Below are 26,734 nucleotides of genomic sequence, written 5' to 3'. Positions count from 1 at the left end.
GGTGTGTGTGTGTGAAGAAGAAAAGTAGTGCTCTCTCCTCTGAGAACAAAACTCTCCAGTGTAAGCTGAGTGAGGAAAGAACTCAGAGAGTACAATATGTATTCACAACACCATTGATTCAAGTTCTTTTTCAATCTCCTGATACTTTTTCTTTAATAAGAAACATATTTGAAATCCTTTAGTTATTCACTATATATTTTTAAAATCAGAGACAGAGTATTCCTAAAGAGATTATAATAGTAGCTAATATCTATCATTATAAATATTAAAATGCCAAGAGTACTTATGGTGACTCCTAGAACATGGTTTCTCGACAAAATACAAATTGAATTGAAGAATAACCTTTTTCTCTTTTACCAAGGTCTATTAGAGAAAAAATGAATTGTCATTATATCATTTCAGTCATTTAAAATTATAATTGGGTGGAGCCAAGATGGCAGCATGAAGGCAGCATTTCCTGGGAACTCTTCCCCCACCCAATTCCTAAAGCCAAAAAATGATGACTCTAGCAAAATTTAAGAGGAGCAGAACCCACAGAAATACTGAGTGATACATTTTCCCAATTCAAGATAATTTAGAAGTTCCATGGTAAAGGTGTGTTTCACCAGAAATGGGGGTTGGAAAAAAAATCTGGGTTGCAGCATAGCCCAGCCCAGACCAGAGATCACCAGCAACAATTTGAAGGGGCAGTGGGAGAACTCTACTACACCAGAATGAGTGTGGAGTGAGGAGCACCGGCCACAGAATCTGCAGCAATAATCTGGAGAAAGCATCCTGCAACTCCAGAGACAATAAGGGAAGCCTGCAGAGATTTCTCTTTTCTCCCTCAGTGTAGGACTCTGCTGCTAGCTTACACTCAGATACAGGTTGCAGTTTGGGCTTCTATACTAAGTAGACAAGCTGGATCCCTCCTTATAGCTCCAGGGCAGAGGGAAGCATGGAGGCCATCCACATATCAAAGCACAAGCAAGAGAGCATAAAACCTTGGAGGAATTAAGGTCCCAGGGAGGGTGTCCCCGTAAAAAAAAACCTCAAAGCCATGGAAGTGCTATAAATTAATCTTGAGCTGAGGATATGAGTAAACAACAGAAAAAGAAGAAACTAACCTTGGAGAATTACTTTAGTCCCATGGAAGATCAAAACACATTCTCAGATGATGACAAAATCAAAGCTTCAGGGTGGCTAGGTGGTGTAGTGGATAAGGAACCGTCCCTGGAGTCAGGAGTACCTGGCTTCAAATCTGGTCTCAGATACTTAATAATTACCTAGCTGTGTGGCCTTAGGCAAGCCACTTAACCCCATTTGCCTTGCAACCCACCCCCCAAAACAAAAAAAAATAAAATCAAAGCTTCCATATCCAAAACCTCCAGAGAAACAGAAAATGGGCTCAGATTATGGATGAACCCAAAAAAGACTTTGAAAAGTAATTAAAGGAGATGGAGGAAAAATTGGGAGGAGAAATGAAAGTAATGGGAAAACATCATGAAAACCAAATCAACAGCTTGGTGGAATACATAGAAAAAATTGCTGAATAAAATAATATGTGAAAAACCAGGTTATGCCTAATGGAAAACGCAAAATAAAAGGCAAATAAGGAGAAGAATGCCTTAAACAACAGAACTGGCCACTGGAAAAGGAGATAAAATACTACTCTGAAGAAAATAACTCCTTCAAATACAGAATGGAACTAAAGGAAGCTGATGATTTTGCAAGGAATCAGAAGAAATTAAACTCTTCCCAAAATACCAAAAAATTAGAAGAAAATGGAAAAAGCAACCAACCTCACAAACAGATCTAGAAGAAATAATTTTAAAATTATTGGGCTATCTGAAAGCCATGATCGGGAGAAGAGCCTAGACTTCATTCTTCAAGAAATAATACAGCAAAATTGCCCTGAGATCCTTGAAGCAGAGGGTAAAATATAAATTGAGAGAATTCACCGGTCATGTTCTGAAAGATTTCCCAAAAGAAAAACTTCCAGGAATATTATAGCCAAATTCCAAAACTCCAAAATCAAAGATAAAATTCTAAAAGCTGCCAGAAACAAACAATTCAACTACCGACACTCCATAGTCAGGATTGCACAGGATCTGGCAGCATCTCCATTAAGGGCTCATAGGGACTGAAATATGATCTTCCATAAGGCAAAAGATCTTGGTTTACCCTGGAGAATCAATTACCCAGAAAAACTGAACATCCTTTTTCAGGGGAAAAGATGGTCTTTCAATGAAACACAGGATTTTCCAATTTTCCTATTGAAATAAGCAGAGCTGAACAGAAAATTTGATCTCCAAGTACAGGACTCTGGTGAACCATAGAGGGGTGGAAGAGAAGGACTAATTATGAAGAAATTATTGATATTGAACTGTTTGTATTTCTGCATGGGAAGAATACATTCATAACTCAAATGAACTTTCTCATTTAAAAGAGCTGTTAGAAGGAGCATATATAGATAAGACATTGGAAGAAGCAGAATATAATGGTATAATGAAGTAAAATGATTGAGTCAATGGGTGATAAAGTAAACTTCTAAAAGCAAAGTGACAAAGGAGGAAGGGAAAGAAGAAGCTAAGAATTTTCACATAAGAGTCAAGAAAAAACTTTTTCAATGTACTGGAAAGGGGGAAGGCAAGGGGAAATGAGTGAGCCTTCATTCTCATCAGAAATGGCTCAGAGAGGAAATAAAATACACAAAAATCTATCTTGCCCTAGAGAAAAATGAGAAGATAATGGATGGGATAAGGGGGAAATGGGGGAATGGAAGGTAGAATAGGTGGTAGAAGAGAAGATTGGGGGAGAGGGTACTCAGCTTTAACACACTTTTGGACAGGGCCAGGATGAAATGAGAAAGAGAATAGAATAAATGAGAGTGGGGAGAAATAGAGTGAAGGTACAGCTAGTAATAGCAACTGTGTAAAAAATATTGAAGCAACTTCTCTGGTGGACTTATGATAAAGAAAACAACTCACCCCAGACACAAAGTCATTGGAATCTGAACACAGACTGAATTACATTTTTTTTCTCTCTTTGTGTTCTTGAGATTTCTCATCTTCTTGGGGGGGGGGGTTTATGTTTGCTCTTATGTCTACTCTTATAACACATTCAATTTACATCAATGTATAGCATGGAAACAATGTAAAGACTATCAAACAGCCTTCTTGGGGGGGGAGAGGGGAGGAATTGTAAAATTCAAAACCTTACAAAAAATGATAGGTAGATACTACTATTGCATATTTGGAAAACCATTGTTTATATTTGGAGAACAAATAAAATGTTAAAAAAAACAATTATAACCGTTGTTTTATTTCCTAACCAGAATTGGTAGGGCATACCATCAGATTAAATTTTCTGTATCCACAAATCACATCACCACATATATTCCAAATTGATAGTCCTCACAGGAAATAAATGAAAAATAAATTTACTTGATTACAGTCATTATGAACATTGACATTAATACCTCTGCTATCATAAAATTCTAGTTCCTACCTTCAAACTCAATAATTTATTACCTTTGTTGAATCTCATTGAGGTCCATGTTGCATCTCAGTGAAGTTTTAAAAATATTCTTTTTTTCTAAAGAGGTCAGAAACAGTTTGCTGTCATGTAAAGTAAAAATTATCTGAAATCTTTTCCTATGTGAATAGCAAACAGCTACCCAAAAGACCATTTATATTCTTTTTAATTCTGTAAAGTGATAAAATATATTAAAGCTATGGGTGGATGGAGATGATGGCATTTTATTGTGATAACATCTTGGAAAATCACCTAAATTTTCTCCAAACTTGATTGCTCATGTTTAGTGAGTTTCAGTTTGAACTTCCATTTTCCATATTATCATATTCTTCATCCACTTTATCTGTATTTTACTGTTATCTGTATTTTGCTGTTATCTGAGAAATATGTGCTCTGAATCAAAGAAATAACCTCTCTTCCAGATTACAGCACAGTAACCGTTAAATGCCTTATACACAGATGGCATTCATAAAGTTTAATTCATAATAATTTGTGTTAGATTATTCATTTAGTGATTATTATAAATTATCAAGCATTTTAAATTTTATTAAAATTCATTAATTGTGAAGCACTCTCAGAAATGTAATGCATATTTTTAATCAATTCATTTTGTATTTGTTTCATGAAATATTTTTAGGGATGGGGAAACATAGGTTTTGTCCAATACTTACATTTCATGAATGCAAGCCTCGTTTTCTAATAATTATTGCTGCTCCATCATCTCCAGATTTAGTCCTGTACCTCTTTGATATTGATCATTACCCATTGGAGAACATAACTGCAACAAATATTTCCTTCTTACACTTATGTATCTACATCCAATATGTAAAGAGAAACAATGGCATTTTGTTTATTAGGGGAGAATCACACACACACACACACACACACACACACACACACACACACACACACATATATTCTTAATAAAAACCGATAAGTGAATTATTTCTTTATTGACAGAATTACATAGCTAGGGTATAAATTCATATCCAATTAATATTAATAATTATTTTATATGCAAAACATCTTTACTTCTTTTTGTGTCATTATACTTAGACTTTATAATTTTATTGTTATCTAATTTTAGCCACAATATAAACACCTATTTTAAAGAAATTCCAAATTATATATCAATAGGTCAAGGAAAGTTTAAACATTAGATAAAATATGGAAATTAAAACTCAATGTCATTTCCCCATTACAACTTTAAATTAGCCATAGAATAATTCACTTATGGAACAAATAAAACAAAAAAACCTTGCTAGAGCCATACTCGCAACTTATATTAAGGCATTCATTTATTTATTTATTCATTTATTCATCAATTTATTTATTTATTTATTCATTTACTTAGAGCACAGAGATTTATATCCTTAAAATTATTCTTTGCACTTATACCGCCCTCCCATACAATATCTATAAAATCTTTTTTCATGACTATTTTTTCTTGCACATCTTGTGTTATAGGTTCATTATAACAAATATGAGGTAGTATACTGTAATGTTTAGAGAATCAATCTCAGCATAAGAAAGATCTTGATTCAGTGCTAACTCTTCAGTGCTATACTTGCTTGCTCTGTTAGCCTGACAGGCTTACATAATAACTGCTTAATGTCCCAGACAATTCTCTAAGATTAGAAGCTTCAGGATTAATGCTGATTGATAGAGGGAGTTCCATTAGTGGGAACTCCCATGCAGAAAAAAAAAAATCATTATCACACACACAAACACATTTCATTAACAGCTTTGGCACTATTGTGGTTAAGTAATGGCATCATATCATCATTCTTCATTTGCTTTTGTTATTGACTAAAAAAATTGAAATTTATCTAGTCAAAGCAAATGTATACATAAATGTAACTTGTGTAAATCTGTTAAAAATTAACTGCTGAACAAACTATAAAAAAATAGTATCATATCCATGGAGAATCAAGCCTAGTGTACTGTAAAGGGGAAAAATATGACAAGTCAGATAAAAATTTCTTTTTGGCAGAGGTCTAAGTCTAAGTGAAAGAGACTTTATCCCAGAATATTAAATTATTCAAGAATTAAAATTTATGTTACAAAAAAGACATATTGTTCATATTGGTGAACAATTAATTGCATATTCATAAGAAAAAATCAGAAATACATAAGGATGAATCCTGACCAAACTAAGGATCAAGTTTGAGTATATGAAGCACAGTAAGAGAAGACTTTCAATGAGGTAGAAACTTAAATATCTTCTGAGACTCCTTCAGTTAAGACTGGATCAAGGCTCTGGTAAGTCAAGCAGGATAACAAGCATACCTACATAAAGCACCTTGAAATTGGTCTGGCACCTGAAGAGACATCACAGGACAGGTAACAAAGTAGTCTTGACACTGTTTTTCCCATACTTCAGAAATGGTCTTTGTCTTCAAAATATTCACATTCTAATGGGGAACATAGCATGTAAATTGTTGTGTAGATGTAAGATATAGATAGATAGATAGCTATCTCTATGTTGTCATCCAAATTCCATTCCCCATTACCTACTACCTCATTCTTTATTACCACCCTCCCTCAATTTACTCAGAAATTTCCAAAATCCCCTAAATTCTACTAACCCCTCCCACTGTACTCTCTGGATACATTGTTTCTTAAGTGAGGTGCTTTCTATACTAAATTTTTTGGCTTTCCACTTTTTTCCATTTTTGACTTTTACAGAGACCTAATTATACTGACTCCCTGCTTCTCCTTTCTAGAATTGTCTGCAGTTTCATTCATTCACTTTACTCACTGGTCAAAGAGGGGATGTTGAACACTATTTGCTACTGATTTCCATTTCCAATTCTCTCCCAAGCCACATTAGTTAACTCTCTTCCTTTGATTTTCACTCAATCCCTACCTACTACCCAAAAGAGTATTTGCAATTATGGTTTCTTAATAAAATATAAATTATATTGAATAGTACCATCTTTCTCTCCTATATCAATTTTAAAAAATGCAATTAGACAGCATAGTAAAGGCAGGAATTCTCAGAAGTTCTCCTGAGACTATTCCAAATGTCTTTAAATTCTAGAGTGGCAGAACTCATAGAAAAACTGAATGAAACAATTTTCCAGGCCAAGACAACTTGGAAGATACTTGGGAAGAGTCTGTTCCACCAGAAATGGAAAAGACTGAAGCACAGACCTGGTTTTGCTGAAACAAACCAACTCCAGCCTTTCAAGAACAGCCTATTGGGCACCTGGGAGTACTTGGGTCTGTGTCAGTGGAAGTAATTTCTAGACCTCTCAGTTCAGGAATTGCCAAAGACAAATTGCAGAGTCAGTAGGAAAATATTTACACCACAAAGTGGCAGCCCCAGGTCAACATGAGTCTCAGCACAGTCCCAGTACAGGAAGAGTTTAAAAAAGATTTTGAAAACTGAATAAGGGAGATACAGGAATAATAAGGAAGAGAAATGCAACCTATGTGGGAAAATCATGAAAAATAATTCTTCAGCGTGGCGAAGAAAACACAAAGGACTGAAGAAAATAAAATCTTAAAAACCAGTTGTATCAAATGGAAAAAAGCAGTCCATAAGGGCAATGAGGACAAGAATGCCTTAAACAACAGAATTTTGCCAGATGAAAAAACATTGACCAGATGTAAAAAGTTCTCTGAAGAAAATAATACATTCATATGTAGAATGGAGCTAATGGAACCTGATGACTCTGTGAGAATTCAAGAAATAATAATAATAAAAAAAATTAAAGAAATGAAAAACTAGAAGAAAATGCGTAATATCTCAATGGAAAAAACAACTGATCTGGAAAACAGATACAGAAGGGATAATTTTAAAATTATTGGGCTACCTGAAAGTCATGTCAGGAAAAGAACAGAATTCATTTTTAAAGAAATTCTTTAGGAAAATTGCCCTGATATTCTAGAAGCAGAAGGTAAATTAGAAATTGAGAGAATCCACCAATCACCTCCTATAAGAGATCCCAAAATAAAACCTCCCAGAAAAATTATAACTGAATTCTAAAACTTCTAAGGCAAGGAGGAAATATTATAAAGAGTCAGAATGAAACAATTCAAAAATCATGGGGCTACAGTTAGGATTACACAACAATTCCCATTGTCTACATTAAGAGTTCATAGGGCTTGGAATATGGTATTCTGCAATGCTGGGGTTCCTGTAACCCAAGCTCTTTATGGGGGAGCTTACCTTCAACTTATGAGCCTTCCAGGTGCCCAGGCCTGTTGACCAGCAACAACCTTCAGTGAAGAGTCAAGTAAGACCAGAGACAAGGAGAGTCTATGCAAATAGTATTTATTGTGGTGCAAAGCAGTTACATCTAGGAGCCTTTTCTCTCTCTCCTGCCCCTCCTATTATTCCCCTAAGTCTGCCTGGACAGCACGTGAAGCCCTCATACATGGAAATGAATGGACCAATCAAGGAGAGACTTACAAGCATGATCTGCTTCAAACCCATTCCAGTGATTCCTGTAATAGCGGGCCCTAGGAGTAACTCAAAACAGTCTGGGGCACTCAGTGCTTCCTAAATTCTCATACTTCCAACTTTCCCTTTGGTCCCTCTGTCCCATGGGAGCACGCCCTGTACTTGACCTCAGCTCCCTTCACTACAAGGCAAAAAGAGCTTGAATTACAATCAAGAATCAACTTGGATTACAACTTAGAATCATCAAAACCAATCATATTCTTTCAGAGGAAAAGATGTACATCCAAAGAAACAGAGGATTTTCAAACTATCCTATTGAAACAAAGAGCTTAACAGAAAGTTTGGCCTTCAAGTACAGGACTCAGATGAAACATAAAGAAGATGGATGGGGAGGGCTAATTATGAGGGATTTATTGATGGTAAAATACTTGCATTCCTGCATGGGAAGATGATAATGATAAACTCATATTGGGGTGACTAGGTGATGCAGTGGACAGAGCACCGGCCCTGGAGTCAGCAGTACCTGAGTTCAAATCCAGCCTCAGACACTTAATAATTACCTAGCTGTATGGCCTTGGGCAAGCCACTTAAATCCATTGCCTAGCAAAAACCACAACCAAAAACAAAAAAAAACCCAACTCATATGAATCTTTTCATTTATTAGGACAATTAGAAGGGGTAGATATAGATAGATATAGATGTAGATGTAGATGTAGATGTAGATGTAGATGTAGATGTAGATGTAGATATAGACGTAGATGTAGATAGATATAGATATAGATATAGATATAGATATAGATATAGATATAGATATGTAGACAAGCCACAAGAGGGAGTTAAACATGAAGGTATATTATAAACATGAAGTTAATAGTTGAGAAAAGAAGGCACTGGTAGTTCGGGAAAGTAGGTATATTTCACATAAAAGAGGCAAGGAGAAGCTTTTGCAATGGAGTGGAAGTGGAGAAGGGGGAATAAGTGAGCCTTCATTTTCATTGAAAGTGGCTCTGAGAGGCAATAATATAAAAAAATCAATTGGGAATAGAAATGTATTTTACCCTAGAGGGGAAAAGGAGAAGAAAGGGAATAAGTGAAAGGGGATGGGGGTAGGGAGGGGGGAATGTAAGTGACAGAAAAGAGGGAAGATCATGGGAGAGGGTATTCAAATACTACTCACTTTTGAGAAGGGAGAGGGCTTAAGGAGAGAGAAAATGAAATAAAGAGAGGTAGGGAGGAATAGGAGGGGGGAAATATAGCTAGAAATAGCAGCTCGGTAACAAAAACACATTGCAGTGAGTTCTCTGATAGACTCAAAATAAAGAATGTGATCCATCCCAAAGACAGAACTGATAGTATCTGAATACAGACTGAAGTATAATTTTTTTCTCTCACTTTCTTTTCTTGAGATTTCTCTATCTTTGTGGGGGAGGAGGGATTATATTTACTTTTATATCAAGACTATGGAAGTAATGTGAAAAAAATAAATAAGTATTTTTATTAAAATGCAATTATCTATCTTTAGATTATTTGGGTAATTTAAAATTATAATCCAATTAATTATTGTTCTGCTTCCTGATCAGAAGTGTTAGGCCATGTCATTTGATTAAATTTCCTTTATCCCCAAATGATACCAGCTAATAATCTCTTTAGTCCTTTGATTAGTTTTTAACTGTGGAAATAAACCAAAATTAAGTTGACTTCATAATGGTCTTGATGAGTACACATTGGTCGTCCTGAAAACTTCTTAAACTTCATATGTCTAAAACTGAATACATTATCTTTACCCAAAATGTTCTTTTCCATCAAGATCCCTACCACTATAGTCCCAGTTCTCTAGGTTCAAAACTACTTGTCATCCCCAATTCCTCTATGTTTCTTGCCTCTCATATCCAATATAAGTCCAAGACTTGTGTGTTTCACACTTACAGCTTCTCTTGAAATATACCTCCTTGGGAGCACCTAGGATGTACAGTGGATAGAGCACCAGGCCTGGAGTCAGGAGTACCTGAGATCAAATGCGACCTCAGACACAATAATTACCGAGCTGTGTGGCCTTGGGCAAGCCACTTAACTCCATTTCCCTAGCAAAAATCCTAAAAAAAATGTACCTCCTTCTCTTCTTGATATTGTTACTACCATTGTATAGACTTTTATTTTATTCTAGACTATTTCACTAGTCTTCCTGTCATGTCTGTTCTCACTCCAGCTTATGCTCAATTTGGCAACCAAACTACTAATTTTCTTAAAGCACCGATCAAGTCATATCACCTCTGTACTTACTAAACTCCTTTAGAATTAAATTTAAAATTCTCTGTTTAGTATGTAATATAAAATGTAATATCCTTCCCTTTCAAGTATTTTTACAATGTACACTCCCTCAATAAAAAAGCAATCCCTTTACAAAACAAAAGAAAGCAACAAAACAAATTCTTTTCTGTGATCCAGTGATACTGACTTCCTGTGTTCTTCAATTATGACTTTCCATCTCTCAGGTCTATCCATTTTTACTGGATATCACCCAAGACTAGAAGGCTCTTTCTGTTCATCTCTGCCTACCAGTTACCCCAGCTACTTTGGTAGTAGAGCTGAACTCTTATCTTCTACAGGAAGTCTTTCCTTGCTTGATTATTTTCTACTTGTACTGTATAAAGTTTAAAGCATGTAAGCAATTTTTTGGAAATGTTTCCTGTGAAATCATGAGTTCTTTGAGGGCAGAGATTGTCTTTTGTATTTTTCACCTCATCACTTAGCTCTTTGCTCAATACCTAATGAAATTTCATTATATCTTTTATTTGAGTAAGTGAATAAGTGAGAGACAGAAAGTTAAAAAATGTTATTGCAGAAGAAAGGCAAAAGAAAATTGGATAATGGGAAAAAATTTCTTGAAAAAATCCAGAGGAGTTAGAGGGGCATGGTGAGGATTTATAAAATTTCAACCATGGGAATCAACTCTTGAAAAGTCATAGATTGGAGCAATTAAGTAATGCATTGGAGTTAGGAGGACCTGAGTTTAAATTAGACATCAAACACTTACTATCTGTATGGCCCTGGACAAATCACAACCCCAATTTCCTTCCACACCCAAAAAAGGTCATGATTTGATTTCTATCTAAAGGACAGCAAGAAGGCAGTCATTCCTGCATCAGGGAGTATATTTATAGTATAATTTTTAATGAAAATACAGAAAAGGACAAGGTAGGCTAGCTATTTAGATGTTTCTTCAGATCATCTAGAGGTAATAGTGAGTCACAAGAATTTACTGGATTCTGAAATCATCAATGCTGAGAAAATCACTCTAGTCCTATTTTGGACTAGAGTGGGAAGAGTTTTTAAAGAAAGTAGTACAATCAGAAAGCTCTTTCAATGACATAGTTGTTAGATTCTAAGAAATCATACAGCAGGTTGGTGATTGTATTTGTGAAAATAAATAGTCTGCAAATGTTTAGTCAAAAATGTACACACTACATATCTTTAAATTAATCTTTATTATTAATATTTTCTCCACTTAAATCTACAATCAGTCACAAAATAAACCAAAGCCTGATTTGCAACATTTGTTGATTTCTAAGATATACTCTCATTAACATTTCACTAACCAGTTTTAGAAAGTCAATTTAGCATGACTTCTACACATTTCTGCAGATATTGAAGAAATGTAGTGGAAGAAATGACAAGACTTGTGAAAAGGAAAGTCATAGCAATGGTGATTTTTGCAATCTTAACTGGGGGATATTTCGGTAAATCTAGCCATAAACTTAGTGTTTAAATCTAAAACTTCCCCCTTGGGATTTTCAAATTTACCCCAGATTTGGAAGCAAAAGTTTACATAGGAGGTTTAGTATGAAAATAGGAAAGAATTAGAAACCACTAAGCAAACAAAATAGTCATCTCAATATAACTAATTCCCACATTCAGGTGCAAATAAACAAAACAAAACAAAACATCTCTACAAAGGAATTTGATTGTAATGAAATATAGTAGTGAAAGGGAGAGGTACCATATATGTTGCTGAATTTGGAAGAAATAGGTTTGAATCCTGTTCTGCTACTAGTTAAATTGATACTTCCTATATGTATGACTTTGTGAAAGTCATTTTATTTCTCCAGGCCTTAGTTTCATCATTTTGTTATAAGGTATGATAAGGTACCTGGGACTTAATACATAGTAAGTAGTTTTTAGAAAAAAAAAATTATCCAGATTTAAGTGTTCCTCAGTTTGATCTGGGATAAGGGGGGAGAAAGCACCTGAAGTATGGCAGAGCAAGGGAATGTTTCATGGCTTCTTGAGAATAACTTTACATTTAAACTTACTTGTCTTTTTTCTTTAATTTGAGGAATTCTCAACCCAGTTTACTTAGTGGTTCTCTGAATCCTTCAGTTGAGAAATAACATATGCAATCTTCCTTATGTTGTACATTGTAACATTTCACACCTGCATTCATTTAATACTTAATTATTTGTTCTCCCTGACTTCAGTCTATTTTCCTTGTGAACTAAGTAAAAAACCTAATATTCCCAAAGTGCACATCATGCAGTGTGACTTTTCTCCCTAATTTAGCTCTCCTTTTTCCATCAAATTAACTCAAAGTTGGTCTGTCATGGGATTAAAGTTTCTTTATGTTCCAGTTATGCCATGTAATTGAATAGCTACTGATTTAGCATTTTGTCATAAAGACACTATAAGAGAATGAAGAGAAACATTTTCCATTGTCTGAAAAGGCTAATTTATTCCTGAAAATATCCCTACTAGGATGAATTTTTATAAGTTGCAAAACATAATTAAGAACAATTTCCATTGAAAAAGTTGACAATGTGTGGAAAAATGACAAGACAAAAATTACATTATGTGACATTGGGAAGAGTCACTAACATTTTTCATTTCAGAGAACATGAGGCATGGAATTATCTCTGATTTAAACTAGAAGTCTATGAGAACTCTCAGAAAAGTCTTAAATAAACACACACCAACTATACAACTGCAATCATGATATTTCTTTACTGCTGAGATCCATAAACACTTGAGATTCATTGTAAATTAAAAAAATATTAAGTAGAGGTGCTCAAAAAGTAATTTTTCTCTGAATAGAATGAAGCATATCCTTGCAAGATATTTTTCTTGCCCTTACATAATCTGCTTTAACTTTGAAGTGACAAATTTTATACATTATACATAATAAAAATATAATACTATCAATTTCCATATTATTTCTGTAGTATATACTGTTTGTGCAATAAGAGTTCTTCATTTACTCCAAGTTATTAAAATACTTTCATCTGTAGTCTGGACAGTCTTGTCACTGTTTTCTATATATTCAATATTTTTTCTTATCAAATCTTCTTGAAGTCTCAATTATTTTTTAAGTTCATTTTCCTATCATTTCACCTGTCTGAATCCTATATATCTTTATGAGTCTATGTCAATTCATACTTTCTCCATAAAGTCAATTTAGTTCAGATTAACACATAGTACTTTTATCTATTTATTTGTGAAAATTATCAGTAGTACAGAATACAATTCATCATTGTATCTTATTTGTGATATGATAAAAGATGAATCATTATTTGTGGTTTTGACACTGAATAGCTACATTACTTAGGCACATGATTCAATCTCCCAAAACCTCAATTTTCTTTTTTAAAAAATTAGAACTGCTTATCCTTTGTTTAGTTAAAAAGGCTATTATTTTGAACAAATAAAGTAATATACCTCTCAATGTTTTATAAACTGAAAAATTATATTAAATAGCACTGTGCATGATGATAAATGTGTTGCCGCCATGATAAAACTGTCATGTTTTTCGAGGCAGGCACATCTTTCCTAGATTGCCCCCTCCCCCGCAAACCCATATTATTATCTGACACTGGATTGTAAACATAGAAACAGCATAGCTATATGCATATATGGTTACTTTTGTTATTTGTTTTACTGGATATGGTTTAAAACATTGGTGTTATTTTTGTGGGAAGCTACAAATTATAGAAAGTTCATTTAGCAATTAAAAACTACAACATTTCTCTTATTTATAGTTTTAGAGATTCACCTAGGGCAGGTAAACCCATAAAGAGATATGAGCTGATTCACCCATGGTCATTCATCTAATATGTGTCAGTCACAGATCTTTTTCAGGACTAGCCTAGCTTTCCCCTTCAACAAGTGCTTAACATTAATTTTGATATATTCTGATAAAAGAATATTAAATGTATGTTTTTGATCTAAATATAACATTTATTCTTGAGACAAGTTTATTATGTGTTTAAAATGATTTTCAAGATTTACCTATAATATTTATCTATTGTATACATACCATGAACATTTTTAAATGGAAAAGAACTTAGAGGTTTCCATTTCAATTCTCTTGGGAGAAATTGAAAGAAAAATACTCTTTATAATTGATGTACAATGAAAAGGTTCTCAAAGAATCATGCCCTTTGTTATTTTTCAGGATTAGACGAGTATCTTTGTAAGAACAATAAATTAATTGCTATTTAGTAGAAAATAGGAAGACAAAAAATAAACTCCTTCATCTTAAACCCAGGTGCAAATTCTAACAGCTGTCACTTCATCAAGACAAAAGTATGGAGAAGCCCAACCGAAACCTGCCAACCTGCTACCAATCAGGGAAATTAAGAAGTTAATTAAGTTAATTAAGAGCCCAAATCTCAGAGAACATAAAATGAATTAGTCTACCAACAATACAAACCCTGGTAGGAGTCTGGAGTCCCGGAAATGTTACTCATGCAGGAAGGAAGGTTAATAACGTAAGGAAAAGATACTTAGAAAGGAAGGAAACAAAATTTCATCCTAAGGTCTATTGAAGTTTGTCCTCAGGAGTTCTGCATAACAGATAAGTCACACCAGAAAGTCCTTAACTGAACTGAAGAATAAAGCAGCAAAGCAATACTGTGGTTCCTGACCAGCATGATTCAATCTATGGGTAAGCTCTGGTACTCAGGTAATCAGTTCTGACAGCTTAAATAGATGGTGAGGCTGCACTTGAAATATGTCTAAATAACTTCTTCCATGTAAAGCCTTCTCTCTCTGAGAACAATGTGACTCCAATGATCATGGGTTTCATCATGCTTCTTTGGAAGCTGCCATTCAGCTAAATATGACCTTATAAATTTCTATATCAGATTTGCACAATCTCAGGAAATCATAGACTGAGTCCTGATGCTTCATGGGATCACTAATACCCAAAACAAAATGATCCTTTAAGTAGAGTGGTTATATTTTTAATCCACTTGGCTCAAAAGATAGCTAAAACTACAAAATGAGAACAGTGATCTTTAAAAGGTAAAATTGCTGGTTATGCAATAGTGATGTATATGACAGCTAAGTATATCATTAATGCTTCAAGCCGTAGTCTGTCAGTATGAAGCTTTAAAAATAATGGATAATTAGAATAAATGTAAATAGATTTTAGCTTGAACTTAAAATGATAAATCAGAATGATAAAGATACAACGTGCCTAATCCTTGTCTTGGAGATAGGAAGGATTAGGTTCAAATCCAAATTCTCATAATTATGTGATACCCTTGGATTTATCCCTTAAACTTTATATACTTCCACAAACTGTCTTATTTCTTAGACTAGAATCAAAGACTCCAGTTTAAAATTCCTTCTACTATATTTAGTAATTGTGTGACTTCTACTAATCACTCAAATATTAGTAGCTTCAGTTCCACATTTCCTAAGTAAGAAAATTGGCTTTGATAGCCTATGAGATTGCTTTCACCTCTAGAATATAATGTTAGAGCTATGATGCTAACTTTATATATGTGTTAATAATTAGAGAGCTTCCTCAATATCTATATCAATCAATAATTTTGCAACCAAAAGTTTATTGTGACTGAGTGGAATATTCCCAATAAAACCATTTCAGGGTTAATATTCTTAGTGAAGTCCTCTCAGTTTTAAGAAATATTAAAGAAAGAACAAACTATTATTCTTAAACTAATGCTAGAAGAAAGCTGTTGAGTTGCCCCTGTCTACCAGGGGATTCATTCAGGTCAGGAGAGAAGAAGAAACCTGTGTACATTCAGGTGTCAATAGCAGAGGCATTTATTCAAAATATCAAACAGTTATTATAGCAGAAAACCACAAAATTAACATACAGAATAAAGCCAATGATGTAACTCTAACTTGGGCAGGACGTAACCTGGCAGGATGTAACCTGGCAGGGTGTAACTCAGGTCAATAAGTTCGGGAACATAGCTATGAACAAGTGAGGACACAAATGAGGCAGTTGTGTTATCAAATCAGATTTTCATGGAAAGCCTTCAGCTGGAGGGTCAGCAAAGCTTTTAGTCATAACTGACCTTCTAACCCAAACTCAGTCAAGTGGTCTTCAACATTTCCCCCTTTTCTGTTTACCCAAAAAGCTCACATTTGCCCAACCTGATGCTCAATCTGGGTTATACAATTCTTAATTCTAGTAGCTTTGATTACAGCAAAAAATACTTTGAAAAAATTTGGTAATCAGCAAAAGAGAAACATAAAGAGAATCAATATAAGACACAACTGTATAATACTCTGGATTCAATACCCAAAGACAGTGGGATGTTGAAAGCATTTAATTATCTTATCAACTGTCTTTGCAAGAATCAAGTCTCACTGGGAGGTTTCTTGGATGTCTTTAGCCAACTTATTCAAATCATCAATACCAAAAGATAGTTTTTAAAATGAGAGACAAACAACAAATGATCAATATTATAGTTACAACAAAGCAGAGGTGGCTAGGTGGTGCAGGGCATAGAGCACCATGCCTGGAGTCAGGAGTACCAGAGTTCAAATGCAGCCTCAGACACTTAATAATTACCTAGCTCTGTGGTCTTGGGCAAGCCACTTAACCCCATTGCCTTGAAAAAAAAAAAAAAAACTAAACTAAAATAAATAAATAATAATTACAATAAAACCAAAATAAGAAATAATATCATGTAACCATGTACCAATTATAGAGAAGACAATCAATCTTATGATTTCTTGCTCAAATCTATATTTTCTTCCCTATCATACATTGTTCATTAAAAAAGTTGTAATGCATTAATCAAATGATAAAAATTTCCATAAACTCTTCTGAGTCAAATGCTCTAGTAACATTTTCTGACAATTCTTAAGTATATTTTGCTTCTATATTTTCCTTATTTATCACTTCTTTACATACACATGCTCAAATAATGCAATTGCAACAGTTAATATTATTTCCCCTCGTTTTCTCGGTAATGATCATACATTCCTCTATATGTGGTGTAGTACTATGTAAGTCAGCAAAATTATACCTAACTACTGAGCATCTCTTCTTTGATATTTCCAACAGTAACTTTGTTATCTCTGAAATAATTTTCAGCTTCCCCTATCAAAACAACTTCAGTCATACGTTTCTCTCCATAATATAGTTTTGAATAAAAATAAAATATTCAGTTCCTTTTGCAGTCGCCAAATTGTTGATGATTTATATAACCATCACTAATTATTCTAATAGTCCATTTTGTGCTTTCTTTTTTGTTCCTTCTCATCTTATGGTTCCTTTATTGATTTCTTAAGTTTAAATTATTCATATTCTGAATTATTTAATCATCTGGTCTGCATGGTCAGATGTTCCTTTCTGAGGTCCAGGCAGTTTCTCTGTGGACAAAACAAAAGCATACCCTTGACCTCAGGTTAGTAATTGATCAAGTCCTTCCCAATGTCCATCTTTTCTTTCCTTCCACATTACTCTGTGAGTACTATTAAAGGTATTTATTACGCTATCTATGGTAATTTTGTAGCCAATGAGTTTTTCAGCCATGGTTTTATTCTTATCCTCCAAATTCAATAAATTAATGAATGCAAAGCTTTATTTAGTCTTGCCCAGTATCTGCTCACTCACATTCCCTCTGCTGTTCATGTAGGAATATTTTTAATGACATATTCTTCCTCTTGACTATAGGCTTGACCTTTGAGATTATAGGAATACCTATCATATGTTTTATATTGTAATATAGACACAATTGTTTAAATGCCATAGAAGTATATCAAGGGCCATTATCTATTTTTATAGATTTTGATATTGCCTGTAAAACAATAGAAAAAATGATTAGTCACAACTTGTGTAGCCTCTAAATTTTATGCTGTTTCCATAGTATATGAACTAAATGTATCTACAGTAACATGAATAAATTTCATTTTTCCAAAAGGTGCATAAGGAGTCACATCTATCTGACATAACTCATTAGGAGTTTGGCCCCTAGGATTATTTTTTTTTGTTAGTTTTTGCAAGGCAATTGGGTTAAGTGGCTTGCCCAAGGCCACACAGCTAGATAATTATTAAGTGTCTGAGGCGGCATTTGAACTCAGGGTACTCCTGACTCAAAAGCCAGTGCTCTATCCACTGTGCTACATAGATGCCCCTAGCCTCTAGAATTCTTAAAATAATTTGGAGGGGTACGGGAATACACTGTTGTGGACAGGATTTTACTATATTTCTATCTTTCTCTCTGGTGATTTTAAATTCTTTCCTTAGTAAAGGGGCACTCAAATGAAATTTTTGTAAGACAGTTTAGCATATTTTTCTACTAAGCTTATAAGAAGTGGAAGGATTAATTGATCAATCCTAAGATTACCATCATATACATATATATATATATATATACATATGCATATACATATACATATACATACATATATGTATATATATATGTATGTGTATATATATATGTATGTGAATATATATGTGTATATATATATATATCCAGGCAATACACAGTGGGAATACATATGTTCAATAAAAAAGGAATTGTATCTATTTCTAACAACTTCTAGTACTTCTTTAAAGAGTTGATATAATGCTACATCAATACTTTGATTAATAAAGCCTGTTTCTATGCATCTGATGACAAGGTAATCTTACTAACTATATGTAAAAATCTTAAGGAGTTGTGACCACTCTCTCAATACCAATAATATAGCATTTCTTTTCTACCATTGCATATATGCTTGGACCTACAGCTTTAGAATAAGGTCCATCACATTTTTAAAAAATTTTAGGGAACCCTGAGGATCATAGCTTCTGATATTTTCCTTATTATCTCTACAAAGCAATTATTAATTCTAGCCTTAGATATTATTACAGTAAATTATCTTATATAGACAAAACTAGATCACATAACGTTTATCAACATTTTGCTCATCAGCAAATTATCTAAGTATGGGTTACATAATTTTAAATTTCCCAATCATCATTCTAAATCCCACACACATACTCAATATTACTGGAAATAATTGCAGTTAATATATTCTTCCCAGTCTCTTATAACCTCTTTTTTCTGATTTTACCATTACTCCTATCTAATTGAAAATTTAACTCTTAACCTATGTTAAAATCTCCATCTGACATCTCATTCTTTTAAAGCAAAAATATAACAAGTTTTCTTAGTTAACTTTAGACCTTTTTTAGATCTTTTACATGCAAATTTCTTTCTCAACTCTGTATTATAAGCTTATTTTCCTCTTATGAAATACACTCCTAATTTCAAAAAGAAAATAACATTCTCTATGAATTTAGTTTTAAATATATATAAATTTCAAAAAATCTGATATAAAGTTTTTTTTACCAAAGCCAGTGTACCAGTGTAACAAGATACATGTATAATTTTATGTGTGTGTGTATATATATATATATATATATGTATATATGTATACATATATATATATATATATATATATAATTTCATAAACATGAGATGGAAAAACAAAGCTTTTCACAAACTCTCTGGGCAAAAAAAACACCTTTAGAGATATAACCTATTGGAAAGGTATTCTCTAATTTTCTTATAACAAATATTTATAAATGTGATGGATGACAATTAATTCATTCTTTTTTATTCTAAGATGCAATTTAAAATTTTCAAAACAATGTTCAAATCTGTTTTTATAGCAAACTTACCAATTATACATAACACATATTCAATTTAAAGTATGTTCCTTTTACTCCCTAAATCTTTGCAATAAAAAATTCTTAAAACCAGATGTCTTAAAATATCGATGATTACAAAATTTTCTTTATAGTTCTCTAAATAATCATAAATTCCTGAACTGATATTCAAAATTACCTTTAATTATATTCATTTACAAAATATAAAGTTTTCAAATTCTTTGTATCTGTATCAGTTCTATTCTGACTTTTCAATTACTTATAAGAGCTTTCTATCCTCAATAACAAAATGATGTTCTGGGAATTGGAGACTCCCCACATTTTGAGATATCAAAGTAGTATGTACTAATTCTTTACATATACTGTTTATAATTCTTCAGTCACCCCAAGTTTCTCAAATACACAAGCTATACCCCATTTTTTAAGAAATTTTAAAGGCTGTTTAAGAGCACATAACTCAGAAGTCTGTGCCAACAAATGTTTTGGCAGAGTCCCAGCCTCTATGAAGGCCATTCTGACCCTATGTGTTTTAGCATTTCCATTAATTCTTTTTTCCTCCTATGACTCTAGAGGAGCCAAAGAACATTATAACCAAAAAAATATTATTTTTTACAAGTCCCTTAATTCAGTTACATGTATATTCAGATAACATTGTGCACAGAATTACACATTATAGATTTACCCAATTTGAAGAAACAGTTAACATATAATTAGCATTATTACTTTTCCAATTAATTCACTGCCAGATATTGTAAAAGTTGCAGTTTAATACAATTTTCAGATTATCCCAACCTCATTTAAACACATATCTCTGTATAGACTTATAGTTCTCTTTCTTCTCTTACTAAATCGAATTGTAGATCACTTTTCAAAATTCAAAAATCCATCTTTTATTTATACAAAGTCAAATGTCTCATACTTACCTTCTATTTTCTAAAGGCTTTAACCAACTTCCATACTTCACAAATGGTTCAAAAACAAATAGGCTCTATATGTCTTTTCAGTTTTCCTTGCAACCCTTTTAATTCTCTTCCCAGTTCTTACAGAACCTATTACTCAGACTGAACTGCTTAAATATTCCCTTAATATACTGTTACATTATTCTTTACCATAAACTCTTTTATCAAGATCAGGCAAGAAAAAATAATTTTAGGGATAATTTCAATTTCTACTACATCCCTTGTAAACATAATTTGCCAAATCAGTAAGTAAAACTATTTTAGACCATCAGACCAGAAAACAAACAACAGAAAATAAGAGAAAATTAATAGAACCCCTTCTTTCTCAAAACAACATGATTTTCAGGAAAATCTCCTGTGGTGCCGATCATGAGTTTTTGAAAAATGAAAAAAAAAATCCAATTTTGAAAAGAGAGGAAAGGAAAGAGGATTGGTCAAGCAGAACACAAAGACATGAAAGCAGGTATAACCATGAAGAAATAGCTAAGAGTTTCCCTCTGCCTGTATTTTAAAACAAAAACATACAAAACACAACAAACAGAATCAAAGCACTTTGAACAAGAGAGGCCCCTGAACTCTGGGGAAAACTCCACCTTGCTCTCACACTAAAGAAAATACAGAGAACTTTCTATTTGTGACAAAACATTTTTCCATACAAGTGTATTAATATTTAACACGTCTGAATTTTAAGTAGTATAACTTCTGAGAAGGCAAAAACTCACTTAAAAATTCCTCAGCCTAATTAGAATATCCCCTGTCCCTGTTCTTCAAATAGAGTAAACCAAATAATTTCTTTTTATGGGGACATATCTTAGTCTTTTCTGGGGGGTGGGGGGGAATCTTCTGTTCTCAAATCCTCATTTGACCCATAATTTTGTGTAATAACTAACATGATCAGAATGTATTTTGATAACCTTCTGAATCTGTAATTTACTATATCATTTTGGTAAAATATTAGCCAATTAGTTTCCCCTTATTTCTTTTATTTATTTATTTCTGGCATTATTTAGTATTCAAATTGTATTCTATAGTAGTAACCTGACTCTCTTGTCTTTTTGGAATATATTTCCCCAAAATTTGCTCAAATTAAAAATAGCATTTCTTTTTAATATATATAATATATATATATATATATATATATATATATATATATATATATATATATATATATATATATGTATACGTATGTATATAACATATTTGGTTATAGACACTGTGCCTCCTGATTCTTTTGGCACCAAATAAATTTCACTTTTAATACTTGTTTATCTAAATCTTCATGAACTAATCGTCTCTCTCTGACTAATCTTTATTCTAAAATATTCTTTCTGCTAAACTTCAAAGGTCAAAAGATGAGAGTGAGAATTGTAAAATGGACAAGCTGCAGAGAAGGAGAAGGAGGGAGGAAATCATTCTGGCAGATTCAAAGCCAAGAAGCAGGGAAGAGGAAAAAGTCAACAGTATTCTATCAAATTAATATTCATTTATATATCCAAACACTGTTCTTCAATCATGTAGATTCAAAGTAATTTCTAAGCTCAATTCTCTCCTTGGAAGCATGGAGAACATCATAAACAGTCTATAAAGACTTTTCTATTTGGTTATTATTTTTCGATAATTTCTAAGTCCTTCTCTTTTTGACAGTTTCTTCAAAATATTTCTCTTCTGCCCTAGCTTCTTTAGTTCTATCAAAAGTTCCTTCCCTATTACACTCTACATACCTGCTTAGAAAATAAAAGAAAAAAGCTACCGCTGCAGATCAGCTATCCTTGAGTCTTCCCATACCTTAAACCCCAGGATTAATCAAAAACTTACCAGGCTATTTTCTTCTCCTGAAGGACTATCTCATTCTCCAGACTGCTTCAAGTCCTCATGTGCCTGCCCCACATAAGGGTACCACCAAATGTTGAGTTCCCCTGTCTACCAGGGGATTCATTCACCTAAGGAGAGAAAAAGAAACATGCATACACTCTGGTGGGGGTGCTAGGAGGACAACTAGCAGAGTCATTTATTCAAATCATCAATCAGTTCTTATAGTAGAAAACCACAAAATTAGCATAGAGGATAAAACAATGATATAACTCTAACTTGGGTAGCATGTAACCTGGCAGGATGTAACTCAGGTCAAGAAACTCGGGAACAGAGCTATCAACAAGTGAGGCCACAAATGATGCAGTTGTGCTATCAAGTCACAGTTCCACAGAAAGCCTTCAGCTCGAGGGTCACCAGAGCTTAGGTCTTTTAGTCATAACTGACCTTCTAACCCAAATTTGCTCAAGCAACCAACAGAAAGGCCCTTATATTCCAAACAGGTGGACTCACTCTCCCAACTTTTGATAAAATTACATTTACTGACTAATAGAACAATAGTAGACTTTTTTCCCCATGACTCCCTTGCATTTCAATGAATCTCATAAGACTCCTGTTGTTTGATGATAAGTAGCCTGTTCCTTGACCCTGCATTCCAAAATGAGTTACATTTCTTCAATAAGATAGTTATAATACAGAAGGTTATTCTCACCATCTGGATGGTGAGGTAATATTTTATGAAAAACTTTGATTCTTTGTTGCTGGGGTAAATTTTCACAAGGAGAATGTTACTCCGAAGACTAGTCAATGAGATGACAAAGAAGGATGATAGGAAGGAGGAGCGGATTGTGTTAGGACATATAATCTTGCTTGGCTGTCAATTCAGTGGGGCTCCTTGATCTTCACTATCCTTATGTGATTTGAAGTGTGTCCTTTTCTTGAGAAAAACAAAATAAAATTAATTTATTTTTGCTCAGTGGGGTCTCTATATTTTTTTAAATTGATTTTTATCCCACACAGTTTGGTGTATTGACCGGAAAATTTACCCCCTCCTTAATACTCTCTTGGTTACACACCCGTGTACATACACACACACACACACACACACACACACACACACACACACACACAAGCAGGCACCATGCTGGTAATTGTCAACAGCTTGTGATTAAGTGCCCAGGTAGCTCCCTGAGGAGCAAGGGAAGAATCCTGAAGAGAGACTTCATTTGAGCATAATTGAAAGCCAGAGGACCTCCAGAGGCGATACTATAAGTGGTATGCCCTGACACAGGAGAAGACCCAAAGACAACATGACAGGTCCCTAAGTTTGTGTACACAAGACTAGGTGTAGCCCAGAGTGACCGACCCTTGTCTCTCCCACACAAATCCCTGCTTCTTTTCTCTGGAGCACTTTCCAGGTTTTTTTTTTCCTTTTTTTTTAAGTTTTTAAGTTTTTAGCTTAGTTGATTTTAGTTTTTTTAGTTTTTTGTTTTTTTAAGTGTCTTTGATTATTTTTTTAGTTTTTAAATTTAGTTTTAGTTTTCTAGTTTAGTTTTGGTTTTAGTTTAGTTTTTTTAAGTTTTAGGTTATTTTAGTTATTTAAAGTTTTTTATTTTTTTTTTTTTTTTTTAGTTTTAGTTTCTTTAGTTACCAGTATAGGTAAAGAATTAGTACATATTGGAGGACTTCCATCCAAGATGGTGGAAAGAAGACAGGCACAGTTCTAAAGTCTCCTGATCTTTACCCATCTATAATATGAAACAAACCTCTTAACAGAAATCTGACCCACAAAACAAAGAAAAAAAAAACCTAGGACAAAGAACATCTACCCAAGGATTTGTCTTCCACAGATGTGGGTGAGTCCAGGCACAGAGGGCAGATCAACCAAGTATCAGCCTGATTAGGGGCTGTATTGGAACACCTGTCGCCTAAGGGCCTGAGTGATGGACCTGCTTGATCAGCAGTGGAACTAGACCACAGGTGTTTTCGTCTACTAGGGAGCAGAGGCACTGATGTTGATGCTGACCCTCTGGAGCTGGATGACAGGGCTGCAGGAGAGCTGAGGACACCATCCCTCATCTCCTATGGTCTAAGGAACTCTGAGTCCATGCCTCCATAGCAGCTGAGGCCTCTTCCCAGAACAAACACAAATACAGACTACTTTTGCCTGCTGACAATAGGGAGAGGAATGACCTCACCCCAGCGTAAAGCCCACCATTGTTTCAAGACAAAAGTATTTAAAGGCTTCAATCATTACCTTCAGGCTAAGGGAGTAGACCTCAATCAAGGTCACAGACATTCCAGAGAAAGCAACCAGCACCTCCTATTGGTGAGCCGGAGAAATTGCACTCAGTAAGTAAAGCTTCTAGGTATCCCAACATCAAAACTGTGAACCAGCCCCTCCCTAATTCAAGGTCTTAGCAAAATGAAGAAAGGTCAGTGGAAAGGTGGATCCATAGAAATATTCTTGGAAGGAAAAGACTCTAACTCAGAGAGACCTAGAAGCATATAAGGAAAATATGATCTGGTCTACAGCACAGAAAGACTTCCTTGAAAAAATAAGGAAGAGGTTTAAAAATTAATTGGAAAATTTGGAAAAAGAAACCCAAAAGAAGATTAACACCTTGCAACAAGAAAACAAATGTTTGGAAAATACAGTTGGAGGAATAAAAAATGAGAATAATTCTCTCAGATCTTCAATTGGATAAATACAAAATCAGAACAATTCTCTCAAATCCTCAATTGGGCAAATGCAAAAAGAAAACAATTCTCTCAAAGCCTCAATTGATCAAATGGAAAAGTGGAAATGGTCAAGTAGAAAAGGAGTTGCAAAAGGTAAATGAAGAAAACTCCTCCCTAAAAAAAGAATGGAGTCTGTGGAAACTAATGATTTCATGACACAGCAAGCTCATGTTAAGCAAAATCCAAAAATAGAAAAAAATAGAAGAAAATTTAAAATACCTCATCAGGAAAACTACTGACCTCAAGAATAGATAGAGGGAGGGCAAATTGAGAATTATTGGACTTCCTGAATACATTGAAGATTAAAAAAAAAGCCAGTACTTAATATTACAGGATGTAGTGTTGGAAAATTGCCCTTATATCATGGAACCAGAGGGCAAAGTAGTTATTAAAAGCATACATTGATCCCCTCCAAAAAGAGATTCTAAAATGAAAACACCAAGGAATGTTGTGACCAAATTCCAGACTTATCAGAAAAAAGGAAAAATCCTACAAGCTGCCAGAAGGAAACAATTTAAATACCAAGGAGCCAGAGTAAGGATTATGCAGGACCTTGCTGCAACAACATTAAGGGATTGAAGGGCCTAGAACAAGATATTCTGAAGAGCAAAGGAGCTTGGAATGCAGACAAGAATCCACTATCCCACAAAGCTGAGCCTTCTTTTTCAGAGGAAAAGATGAATATTTAACAAAATGGAAGAATTCCAAAAATTTTTGATGAAAAGGTCAGAGATAAATGGAAAACTTGGACATCAAACAGGAAGTTCAAGAGACACATGAAAAGGTTAAAAAAAAAGGGGGGGGGAATAAAGAAAAAAACTGCTATCAAATAAGTTGAAACTGACTATATCCCAGTATGGTGAAAAAGATTCTCATAAGTCATGAGAATTGTAAATCTAATGGAGATAATATACTTAGCCAGAAGTGATGGACATTCATGACCTATTGATGAGACTGCTATACAATGGGATGAAACTGGTTATAACCCCACTTGGGAGAAAGTCTCTAATAACTCTCAACAACTGTAACTCTATTAGACAGAATGTACTTAGCTAGACTTGACAGATACTCAGAATTTTCTATGACACTACATCCTTAAAAATGGGCACAAGGAAGGAGTTGGGAGCAGAGAGTGGATGGAATGGGGTAAATCTTAATACACTAAGAGGTACAAAATACCTATGGCAATAGATTGGAAGAAGGAAGGAGATGACAAACATCTGAATCTTCTTCTCATCAGACTTGGCTTAAAGTCAACTTACACACAAACTCAGTTAACTCAAAAAAAACCTAACCTTTCAAGTATTAAAAGGGGAAAAGGGGAGGGGGATGGAGAAAGTGAGGGGGCAGGAAAAAGGGGAACTAAGAAAAGGAAGTTAAGGAAAC

The sequence above is a fragment of the Macrotis lagotis genome, chromosome 6 (assembly GCF_037893015.1).
Source record: "Macrotis lagotis isolate mMagLag1 chromosome 6, bilby.v1.9.chrom.fasta, whole genome shotgun sequence".
Lineage (NCBI taxonomy): Eukaryota > Metazoa > Chordata > Mammalia > Peramelemorphia > Peramelidae > Macrotis > Macrotis lagotis.
Note: the sequence above shows the minus strand (reverse complement) of the source record.